The sequence below is a fragment of the Pelophylax lessonae genome (genome assembly GCF_965119305.1).
Source record: "Pelophylax lessonae genome assembly, chromosome: 6".
NCBI classification, from domain to species: domain Eukaryota; kingdom Metazoa; phylum Chordata; class Amphibia; order Anura; family Ranidae; genus Pelophylax; species Pelophylax lessonae.
This window is the reverse complement of record NC_138773.1, coordinates 176,165,444-176,178,002: the sequence shown is the minus strand read 5'-3', so window position 1 is coordinate 176,178,002 and position 12,559 is coordinate 176,165,444.

Here is a 12,559-nt window from a genome sequence, read left to right as displayed (position 1 = left end):
TTGTGTCCAGGGAGGCTAAGAGTGAAGCGTTGTAGACAGAAGTGGCTAGGTTGGTGCAGGACAGGGGTGCGATTTTGTCATAGAGGTGGTCGGTACCAGAGTAGAGAACAGAAGGGTTGAGATGGCGTAGGTTTCTGCGGGTAACTGTAAGGTAGCTGGAGGGAGAGGAGGTGGAGGAGAGGGAGAGAGTGAAACTAATAAGGTAGTGATCAGAGAGAGGGAAAGGATTGTTTGAAAGGTTGTGCGGAGTGCATAGGTGGGAGAAAACAAGGTCAAGGATATTGCCTTCAGAGTGAGTAGAAGCATGTATCCTTTGCTTCAGGTCAAAGGAGGAGGTTAGACTGAGAAGTTTGGAAGTGGCAGGAGTGTTAGTATTAATAGGGATGTTGAATAGATTATTCCCGATACTAAGCAATGCTAATTGCTTGTGCTGGAGGCATGGTGAGCTCCATTATACTAAATAATTATTATTTCTTAAAGCTTAAGTTTGGCTAAAAATAAAATCATAAATATCAACAATAAGGGACACAACTTACAGTTAGTATGATGTGTCCCTAGAGTTTATTCTTCTTGTTTCAGTAGAAATCTTCCTCCATCCTACTCCCCTGCTGTTGTAATCTTCCAGTGCAGCGGGCATTAGTACAGCTATGGGGCTGTCAGGAACTCCGTTTAAGATTCGCCAATGCCCAGTCTTTTCCTGCCAGATCCGCCATTCATAGAAGCCATACTAAAGCTCTATGATTCACGGGATTAGTGAATGGAGGTGGTGGAGTTATCAGCCATCCACTCATCTTCTATTCATAGCTCCTATGCCATTCATATAAGCTTTAGTATGGCTGCGGTGCATAGCAGTAACACGTTACCACAATGCACATAAACGTGTGTTACATGCTTTAGTGCACTGTGGTGCCATTCATTTTGAAGGGCACCGCAACAAACTAAGGCAACACAGCTGCAATGCACACCTGTTGCAGTGCACCACAATGTGCAGAACAAGACTATGCATTGTGGTGCACTGTGCTGCCAAAAACGGTGCATGTTAATTTGTTGAACTTTCTGTTGCATTTCCAGCAGATTCATTTGAATAGGCTACCTAAAGTAACTGCTTCAACATAATGCTTCAGGACTGAAAGGTAACAGGAAAAAAAAAAGATATAAAAAGCAAATCCACTGTTTCAGTAAAAATTATCATCAATAGGCAGACGGTCCCAGCAAAATTGAAAGAGATGTTCTATGAAATTCTAACAGGTTTCTTACAATAGACTCAATATGACAAGTTATAATATGTGTGTTATTAGCCATAATGATCAATTTTTATGCACCTAATGATCATAATAATGATCATTATGACAAATAATGATTGTTAAAGGGAATTGTTTAGAGAGTTTAAACAAATATCCTGAACCGGTGTGTTTTGGACAGTTGTTAATGATAATCACAGATGTGCCCATAAACAAAGTAGCGTGATAAAAAAACGTGTCTTAAGTCATGGAAAATTCATTTATTACCTTTATTGCTAGTCCTCTGCAGCTTGGGAGGATAAGATATAGTAATAATACAGGAATAATTTGTTGTACAGTTTTGAATGTGACCAAATATAAGACAAAACTGAATAAAATGTCATTGATGGGAAACCATTTTACCAAAATCAAAAGAAATATTTATACAGGAATGCACATGTAAAAGTGCTAAAAGGCTAACTCTCCCTGCTATGTGAAGTTGATCCACTAATGGAGCTGAGAATCGTTAAACAATAAATTGAAGTGAAGATTCACTTCATTGTCACAACTGGCTGAAAAGTAAATTCCAGTTTACTCATTTCACCTACATTTGATTTGAAATACAAGAATACAACAGAATGAACAAAACTTTAATTTATTGAGTGAAGAATCTCAACCCATTGAGTAAATCAGCCTCACACAGTCTGCCTTTTCATGGTAAATATTAACTTTCTTAAGGAAAAAAAGTGAGAATTTTTAAATACCAAATCCTGTGATAGCAAAATAAAAAAAAAATATTAATATTAAAAAACTAGAAATATAGGTGTTAAAGTTTGTCTGTAACAATGGCATTAACAGCAAACAGTATTTAAAATAACAAGTATTTTTTTATCTGAAAACAACCCCTGCTCGTGTGCAAACTTAAAAGGTAAACAATAGTAACTTACTAGTATTGCTGTGATTAAACCCCAGAAAAACGCATATATATATATATATATATATATATATATATATATATATATATATAGATATATAGATAGATAGATAGATAGATAGATAGATGTAGCACCCTACAAGGTATGTGCTAGGCAAAGTATAGTGGGCCTTAGCTGCCTAAGGCAGGGCCATGATTTTCAGCTGGGCTGTCATGTCTCCCAGGTGTAGCTGTTGAGACTGGGGAGTCTCCCCACTGTGCTTCATGAGAGGGTTCTCATTGGGCAGTGGAGGAAACCAAGCCAATGGCACACTCAGGCCTGTATATACCTACAGAAAAGCAGATTCTGCCGCACAGGATTCTGGGAGTGGGTATAAGTTTGAGGGTAGCGCATGACGCAGCGTCTTTGGCAGGAAGCAGAGTCCCAGGATGGAGAGTACGGCTGTCTCTCCTCCTGTCAGCAGGATCAGTTGTCCCGGGCAGCTTGCCTGAGAGGACGGAGTGAGCTGAGCTGAGCCGCAGAGAGGATCCGGTGTGCCGGGGACCAGTGGAGCAGAGGGGGGTCCAGTTTCAGGAAAGCATTCCCAGTTTGTGAGTACTGTAAACTACCCCCGAGGGTCTGCCTAGCTGAGGGGACCACTCTGATGAAGGTCCAAGGGATCCAGGAGCCAGCTAGTGGTAAAGGGGGTGCCTAGTGAGAGGACCCTGAAGTGTAGAGGGGGGTGCCTAGTGAGAGGACCCTGAAGTTCAGAGGGGGGTGCCTAGTGAGAGGACCCTGAAGTGTAGAGGGGGTGCCTAGTGAGAGGACCCTGAAGTGTAAAGGGGGCATCAGTTGGGCCCTGAAGAGTTAAAGTGTACAGCGTGCAGTGTACAGTGTTGAGAGTTGCAGCAGCACAAGCAGTTACAAGGAGCTTCTTCAGTCAGTGAAGGGCTGGAGGGAGCTGTTTACAGGACTTTTGAGCTAACCAGAGTGTCAAAACCTGGAAAACCTGCTACACACACATATATATATATATATATATATATACACACAGTGGGTACGAAAAGTATTCAGACCCCCTTAAAGTTTTCACTCTTTGTTATATTGCAGCCATTTGCTAAAATCATTTAAGTTCATTCTTCTTCCTCATGAATGTACACATAGCACCCCATACTGACAGAAAAACACAGAATTGTTGACATTGTTGCAGATTTATTAAAAAAGAAAAACTGAAATATCACATGGTCCTAAGTATTCAGACCCTTTGCTGTGACACTCATATATTTAACTCAGGTGCTTTCCATTTCTTCTGATCATACTTGAGATGGTTCTACACCTTCATTATAGTCCAGCTGTGTTTGATTATACTGATTGGACTTGATTAGGAAAGCCACCCACCTGTCTATATAAGACCTTCCAGATCACAATGCATGTCAGAGCAAATGAGAATCATGAGGTCAAAGGAACTGCCTGAAGAGCTCAGAGACAGAATTGTGGCAAGGCACAGATCTGGCCAAGGTTACAAAAAGATTTCTGCTGCACTTAAGGTTCCTAAGAGCACAGTGGCCTCCATAATCCTCAAATGGAAGACGTTTGGGACGACCAGAACCCTTCCTAGAGCTGGCCGTCTGGCCAAACTGAGCTATCGGGGGAGAAGAGCCTTGGTGAGAGAGGTAAAGAAGAACCCAAAGATCACTGTGGCTGAGCTCCAGAGATGCAGTCAGGAGATGGGAGAAAGTTGTAGAAAGTCAACCATCACTGCAGCCCTCCACCAGTCGGGGCTTTATGGCAGAGTGGCCCGACGGAAGCCTCTCCTCAGTGTAAGACACATGAAAGCCCGCATGGAGTTTGCTAAAAAACACCTGAGGGACTCCAAGATGGTGAGAAATAAGATTCTCTGGTCTGATGAGACCAAAATAGAACTTTTTGGCCTTAATTCTAAGCGGTATGTGTGGAGAAAACCAGGCACTGCTCATCACCTGTCCAATACAGTCCCAACAGTGAAGCATGGTGGTGGCAGCATCATGCTGTGGAGGTGTTTTTCAGCTGCAGGGACAGGACGACTGGTTGCAATCGAGGGAAAGATGAATGCGGCCAAGTACAGGGATATCCTGGACAAAAACCTTCTCCAGAGTGCTCTGGACCTCAGACTGGGCCGAAGGTTTACCTTCCAACAAGACAATGACCCTAAGCACACAGCTAAAATAACGAAGGAGTGGCTTCACAACAACTCCGTGACTGTTCTTGAATGGCCCAGCCAGAGCCCTGACTTAAACCCAATTGAGCATCTCTGGAGAGACCTAAAAATGGCTGTCCACCAAAGTTTACCATCCAACCTGACAGAACTGGAGAGGATCTGCAAGGAGGAATGGCAGAGGATCCCCAAATCCAGGTGTGAAAGACTTGTTGCATCTTTCCCAAAAAGACTCCCGGCTGTATTAGATCAAAAGGGGGCTTCTACTAAATACTGAGCAAAGGGTCTGAATACTTAGGACCATGTGATATTTCAGTTTTTCTTTTTTAATAAATCTGCAACAATGTCAACAATTCTGTGTTTTTCTGTCAGTATGGGGTGCTATGTGTACATTCGTGAGGAAGAAGAATGAACCTAAATGATTTTAGCAAATGGCTGCAATATAACAAAGAGTGAAAAATTTAAGGGGGTCTGAATACTTTTCGTACCCACTGTATATATAAATATATATATATATATATATATTTATAAAAATAATTCATATGAACCAATAAACAAATATATACATATATAATATATCTAAGCATGTTTGTACTAAACAAAGTTCTCAAAACACCTTTGTGAATCAGCGAGTCCAATAACATAGTGAACATTTAAAGTCCAAATATAAATATAAACATGGATGTCTTCTTCCACCACACCAATAGTGATCATGCTGTACAGACTCCTTCTCCCAATTAAGGTAGAACACTCACCTGACAATATTGCCTGTCATTTTTCAGATAGGCAATAAACACTCACAATAGAAATCTCCACACATCTCTTCTTAATGGACTCTCTTTCACCTCTATTCAACTCCACAAATCTAAAGCAGATATTAAATTGGTAGTAAACACCCGGCGATTTTGTTTTTTTGTAACCTGCAAGCCAAAGTTATAATGTGCTAGTGTGCATTGCATACTAGCACATTACGTGAAATGTACCTTAGAACAAAGCCTTTTCAGCGGCGAGCCGTCACCGGCTTCCAGGTTTGCGGACTCCGGCTGTGTGAATGGCTGGAGCCATGATGATGTCACTCTTACGCATGCGCGTGGGAACCGCTGTTTACGGCACAAGACTCTGAAGGAATGGCCCGGGTGGCCGTTACTTCAGAGCGGTGCACGTTTAGGAGATATTTACAGTACCTATAGGTAAACCTTATTTTAGGCTTACCTATAGGTAAAATTCATGCATGGGAGTTTATTCCCACTTTAATGGCCAGGAATCACATGAAAAGAAAAAACTCTCAAGTGCAGTAAAACTTAAAGTAGAAGTCAACCTTAACACTAAAAACCCTGCATCTATAGATATCTGCGATCTATTACTAACCTATCTAGCCCTGTAAAGAAGAAATCAGTATACATACCTTTTTTAAAGGTGATCCGACCAAATTCCATGCTGAGCTGTCAGTCGCAGCTTCGCTGTGAAGGCGGGTGCAGAGGACACATCTGACAATGGAAGCCCTATATTAAGTCTATGGGTGGCATTACTCCCCATTCATTTCACAGCCATTGTCGGCTGTGTCCTCTGCAGAGCATCCGCCGCTGGAGACCGGATCGGTTTGGCTTCACTTGTTGCTGTATCTAAGGCTTGACATCATTCAAAAAAGGTATGTATACTGATTTCTTCTTTACAGGGCTAGATAGGTTAGTGTTAGATAATGGATGTCTATAGTTGCAGGGACTTTCGTTTTAGGGTGGACTTACACTTTAAATAAAACCTTTATTTTACTAGGACATATCTCACCAGAGACTTTCTTGTCACAGGCAAATCTGTAAATCCCACATAACTCAATTTCCAATACATAAGAGCAATGCCACACACAGATAGCTATCGGGCTCTGGACACCGCATTCGACCACCCATGTGACGTCACTTCCGGTTCCGTCACAACTGCCACTCTTACTACTTACACTGAGTGACAGCCCGGCATGTTTCGTCATATCAAGGTATCACCTGGTTGGAAACAGTGTCCCCTAAATAGTCTAACATGGCAGATTAACCCATCTTTTGCCAGAACTATCCAAACCCGATTCATCATGGCAAATTAACTCGTCCTTTGCTCTTTCACTGAATCATATAAAATAAAAAAGCAGTTAAGATTAAATATCTCATATGTGTCATATGACAAATGAACCCCTCTTTTGCCAAAGCATATATAATTCAATATCAATTACATATCCTACATGCAGCATAATATAGTTTATTTGAACAGCGTCTACCCAAGCTATGTCAAAAATAATAATAATAAATCGCAAAAGATAGATATATATATATATATATATACATACACACATATATATATATATATACACACACATGTACATATACATATACATACACACACCTCAAAAAAGTTCATATTATATTATATATATATATATATATATATATATATATATATATATGTGCAAAAATATTTACACATAAAACCTTATATATAAAAGTTTTAATATGTATAAAAATTCTCCATATGAAAAAATATTAACACTTCTCACTATAACCAATTTATTATTAAAATTATTTCCCCATAATATTCAAACCTTTACACACTGTCCAAAAAAAGAACCTCTATAATGCAGCTCAGCGCCTTATCTAGATACATCCTAATTTATAACAATAAACCACAAATAAACAATAAATAAAAGTGATACATAACAATACAGAGACCAAATTAATAATCGCTTATAAAACAGATGATATCTAATTCAATATTCAAACCTGCTGGATGCAAGGTCCCCAAAGTATAGATCCATTTTGTTTCCCTTCTGCAGAGGTCTTTCACTATATTTGACCCTCTCCAGGAAGGAGACACCCTATCAATCCCCCAAAAACGGCTAAATGGAACTTTATTATGCTAGATGGATCTTTTTTATGATAACATTTAAAATGCAATGACACGCTATGTTGCTGAAAAACTAATACTATATTTTTATCATGTTCTTCAATGCGTTTTCTAAGTGGACGCTTTGTGCGACCAACATTTTGTTGGCCGCATGAGCATTCCAAAACAAACAATACATATGTCATCTGACAGGTAATAAACTCCTCAATATGGTACTGCTTACCTGTCGTAACTGAAACATAATTCTCCTTCACAATTCACAATGGAGCTTTGAGAATTTTGATTATTTAGTACAAACACGTTTTTATATATTATATAGATTTGTTTATTGGTTTATATGAATCAATAGTTATTTTTTTTTTCTAGGGTTTATTCAGTGCTACTAGTAACTTACTATTGGTTACATTTTGAAGTATTTTTTATGATCCTTTAAGCTCTTGACACAAACAGTACACAAATATGTGTCCTCTATGCGGCTTGGCCTTGAGACCAAGTGGCTGCATATTTGCGTACTAGAATGTAAATACAGCTGTGCTGAAAGCGCACCCTGCGCACTTCCGGCCCAGTCACTGGTGGTCACATAATCATAAACCCCACCGCCTCACTGGCATCTGAAGCCCCTTAAAGTGCAGGGAGGCGCCAGTGCCAAGGAGTTAAATACACACACAGATGTATACCTATACCAATGTTTAACACAACATTTTTTTGGATGTTGTGGTTATGGACAGGAATGTACACAACTGTATGGAAATTCTGTGCAATAGAATTGTGGTTAAAAAAGGTATCTGGAATCTTTATGGATTGTTATGAATGAATTGTTCCAGCTGAATGATTTTACTGTAGCTAAGAAAATAGTTTCAATGGAAGTAAATTAGATATTTTTATTACTTTCCATGCCCTGACCAAGGTGCGCTGAAATATGGTTGACCCACTGGGATTACCAATTTTTCCAGGCAATGAGTCAATTATTAAAAATGTTTAGTATTAACACGGACCATTTTCCCCGCAGTCCTGAGGAAACTACTATTCTGTGTCAGGGACACTCCACACTTAATAAATACACTTTGGGAAATCACATTACTAGAAAAAGCTTTGCCTTTAAATCTAGATGTTGAATAATTTTGGTTTGTTAAATTTGCATGATCCCAATACCTTTCAATTACTGGAATATTTATTACAATGCTTGCAGAGTCCCCCAGGGTGCAACTATGGGAACCACTTGTACCCTATGGTGCACTAATCTGTACCTAGGGTGGGGAAACAAAGTCTTTTTTTTTTTCAGAAAGGCCTCTCGATGTACCTGTGCCACATTATTTTGTGGCAGAGGTGCATTGATGTGGTTTTCTTTTAAACAGGCTTGAAATAGGAGCTGAATTAATTTGTACATATTTTGAACAATAATGATCTAAATTTAGCATTCGCCATGTCCTTCCTTCTTTGTAATATCTTTTTTTTGGATATTACTATCAAGAAGCAACCTGATGACTTATCGACACAATCGTTTCTTGGAAATCCATGGCAGGTAATGGCACCCTAGACCCGTCATGTGCAGTTTAGTGAGCATTTACAGCCCCGCTCTATGCAGCTGCAGTGTGACTCCCATGTGCAGCCCGTATGCAGCTGTGAGTAACGGCCCAGCCAATTTGGTGGCAAAGAACCCAGAAGGAAGACCAGGTGAAGATGGAAGCGCTCGGGACCCACCGACTTATTTACAGCGCAGTGCTGTAAAGCTCGATTTGACAGGTAAGTCTGTCATAATGTGATAATATGCTGGGCATACTTGCTCTTAATGGCATAACCCACCTGGGGGCTCCCAAAAACGAGAAATGACAGTGGACTTTACTACAGCTGTAATATATAAGGGGTTGTTAATCAGTTTCACCTGCTTTGGTGTTGAGATTAACAACAGGTACACTAGATGGGCAACAAGGAGACAACCTCCATAACAGCAATGATTTTTCAGGTGGAGGCCACTGCCATTTTTTCCCTATTCATCTTTTCTGACTGTTTTTCACTAGTTTTGCATTTGGCTAGAGTCAGTGTCACTTCTGGTAGCATGAGGCAATACCTGGACCCTATAGAGGATGCACAAGCAGTCCAATTCCTACAGGGTGGCACATGAATATGTGCCATTGCCAGAAGGTTTGCAGTGTCTCCCAGCACAGTCCTAAGAGCATGGAGGAGATTTCAGGAGACAAGCAGTTACTCTAGGAGAGCTGGACAGGGTTGTAGAAGGTCCTTAACCCATCAGCAGGACCGGTATCTGCTCCTTTGCGCAAGGAAGAACAGGATGAGTACTGCCAGAGCCCTACAAAATTACCTACAGCAGGCCACTGATGTGAATGTCTCTGACCAAACAAACAGACATCATGCGGGTGGCCTGAGGACCCGATGTCCTCTAGTGGGCCCTGTGCTCACTGCCCAGCACCGTGGAGCTTAATTGGCATTTGCCATTGAACACCAGAATTGGAAGGTCTGCCACTGACGCCCTGTGCTTTTCACAGATAAGATCAGGTTCACCCTGAGCACGTGACAGACATGAAAGGGTCTGGAGAAGCCATGGAGAACCTTATGCTGCCTGTAACCACTTTCAGACCGGAGGATTTGGTTGCTCAAAGACCAGGCCCTATTTTGTGATTCGGCACTGCGTGAATTTAACGGACAATTGCGCAGTCGTGCAACGCTGTACCCAAATTAAATTGACGTCCTTTTTTTCCCCACAAACAGAGCTTTCTTTTGGTGGTATTTGATCACCTGTGCAATTTTTATTTTTTGCAATATAATTAAAAAAAGAGCAACAATTTTGAAAAAAAAAATCACAATATTTTTTACATTTTTTTATATGAAATTCTCCAAAAAAAAAAAAACAAATGTAAAAATCTAAATTTCTTAACATTTTAGGCCAATTTGTTTTCTGCTACATATTTTTGGTAAAAAAAAAAAAAAAAAAAATCGCAGTAAGCGTATTTTGATTGGTTTGCGCAAAAGTTATTGTGTTTACTAACTACGGGAAAGAGTTGTCATTTTTATATTTTTTTTTTTACTAGTAATGGCGGCGATCTGCGATTTTTTTTTCTGGGACTGCGACATTGCAGTGGACAGGTCAGACCCCTAACTGACATTTTTGGGGGTACCAGTGACATTACTACAGTAATCAGTGCTAAAAATATGCACTGTTACTGTAAAAATGACACTGGCAGGGAAGGGGTTAACTGTACTGGTGATCAAGGAGTTAAATGTGTCCCTAGGGGCATGATTCTAACTGTCAGGGGGCGTGGCTTGTAAAGTAATCACAGAGAAATGCGATCCTACATAGCAGGATCACATAGCCTCTGTGATCACTTTAGGGAGAATGACAGACGGCTGTGTTTACATCAGCCGTCTGTCTTTCTCCCTCAGCTGCGGGAGATTGAGAGTGGCCAGCAGCCATCGGAGCCGCCGGTCACACGCGCTGGCCCCCCGGCTGACGAGCGGGCGGTGCGCGCTCGCCCCCTAGAGTCTCCGGAGCAAGCGACGTAGTACTACGCCGCTTTGCCCAGGAGCAGCTGCCTGCCGCAGTAAAACTGCGATGGGCGGTTGTTGAGTGGTTAACATCATTTAGAATGACCGGTTTGTTGGTGGTAGTCTGGGGAGGCATATCCATGGAGGGACGCACAGACCTCTACAGGCTGGACAATGGCACCCTGACTGCCATTAGGTATCAGGATGAAATCCTTGGATGCATTGTCAGACCCTGCACTGCTGCAGTGGCAACTTTGGCTCTGAGGAAGAGGGTCCTCCCTCGAAACGCGTAAGCCATACAAGGTTGTGAGGACGCCATCACGCTATCCAGCAGTAGAGAAGTGTCCTGGAAGTGAGCAGTCCCTATTTCCTACATGCTTGTACATATCCTACGTTTGTGAGTATATTGTACACTACCTTCTTTGATTTTAATAAACTTTTTTTGTGGTAATGCACAAGGTCGTGCACCCTTCTCTTGTTGTTTTCTTGTACTGCTGCAGTGGGTCCTGGGTTTCTCCTGGAGCACGACAATGCCTGGCCTCATGTGGTGAGAGTATGCAGGCAGTTCCTGGAGGACGAAGGAATTGATACCATTGAATTCCCCCCACGCTCGCCCCCTAAATCCAATAGAACACCTCTGGGACATTAATTCTTGGTCCAGCTGACACCGCCAGGTTGCAACTCTGTCTGTTCGGGAGCTCAGTAATGCCCTGGTCCAGATTTGGGAGTAAATATCCCAGAGCACCACCCGTTGTCTCATTAGGAGCATGCACTGACGTTGTCAGGCATGCATACAAGCATGTGTGGGCCATACAAACTACTGAGTACCATTTTGAGTTGCTGCAATGAAATTTGAACCAAATGGATTAGCCTGCTGCATAATTTTTTCACTTTGATTTTCAGAGTGTCTTTGAATCCAGCCCTCTGTTGGTTGATCATTTTCATTACCATCAAACGATGTGGCATCTGTTCCTTCCTAACACATTACCCAGTCCATATCAGAATAGATATCCAGCATGAGATTTTTCCCCATTGAGATCTGATGTGTTTTTAAAGTGTTCCTTTAATTTTTTTGAGCAGTGTATATTAACTGCAGACCCAACCGTAAACAATTTTGTAAAAGTCATACTGGTCACTGAAAGTTCAACATGGCACCTCATGGCAAAGAACTCTGAGGATCTGAAAAAAAAAAAAATTGTTGCTCTACATAAAGATGACCTAGGCTATAAGAAGATTACCAAGACCCTAAAACTGAGCTGCAGCACGGTGGCCAAGACTATACAGCGGTTTAACAGGACAGGTTCCACTCAGAACAGGCCTCACCATGGTTGACCAAAGAAGTCGAGTGCACGTGCTCAGTGTCATATCCAGAGGTTGTCTTTGGGAAATAGACATATGAGTGCTGCCAGCATTGCTGCAGAGGTTGAAGGGGTGGGGGGGTCAGCCTGTCAGTGCTCAGACCATACCCTGCACACTGCATCAAATTGGTCTGCATGGCTGTCATCCCAGAAGGAAGCCTCTTCTAAAGATGATGCACAAGAAAGCCCACAAACAGTTTGCTGAAGACAAGCAGATTAAGGACATGGATTACTGGAGCCATGTACTGTGGTCTGATGAGACCAAGATAAACGTATTTGGTTCAGATGGTGCCAAGCATGTGTGGCAGCAACCAGGCGAGGAGTACAAAGACAAGTGTGTCTTGCCTACAGTCAAGCATAGTGGTGGGAGTGTCATAGTTTGGGGCTGCATGAGTGCTGCTGGCACTGGGGAGCTACAGTTCATTGAGGAAACCATGAATGCCAACATGTACTGTGACATACTGAAGCAGAACATGATCCCCTCTCGAG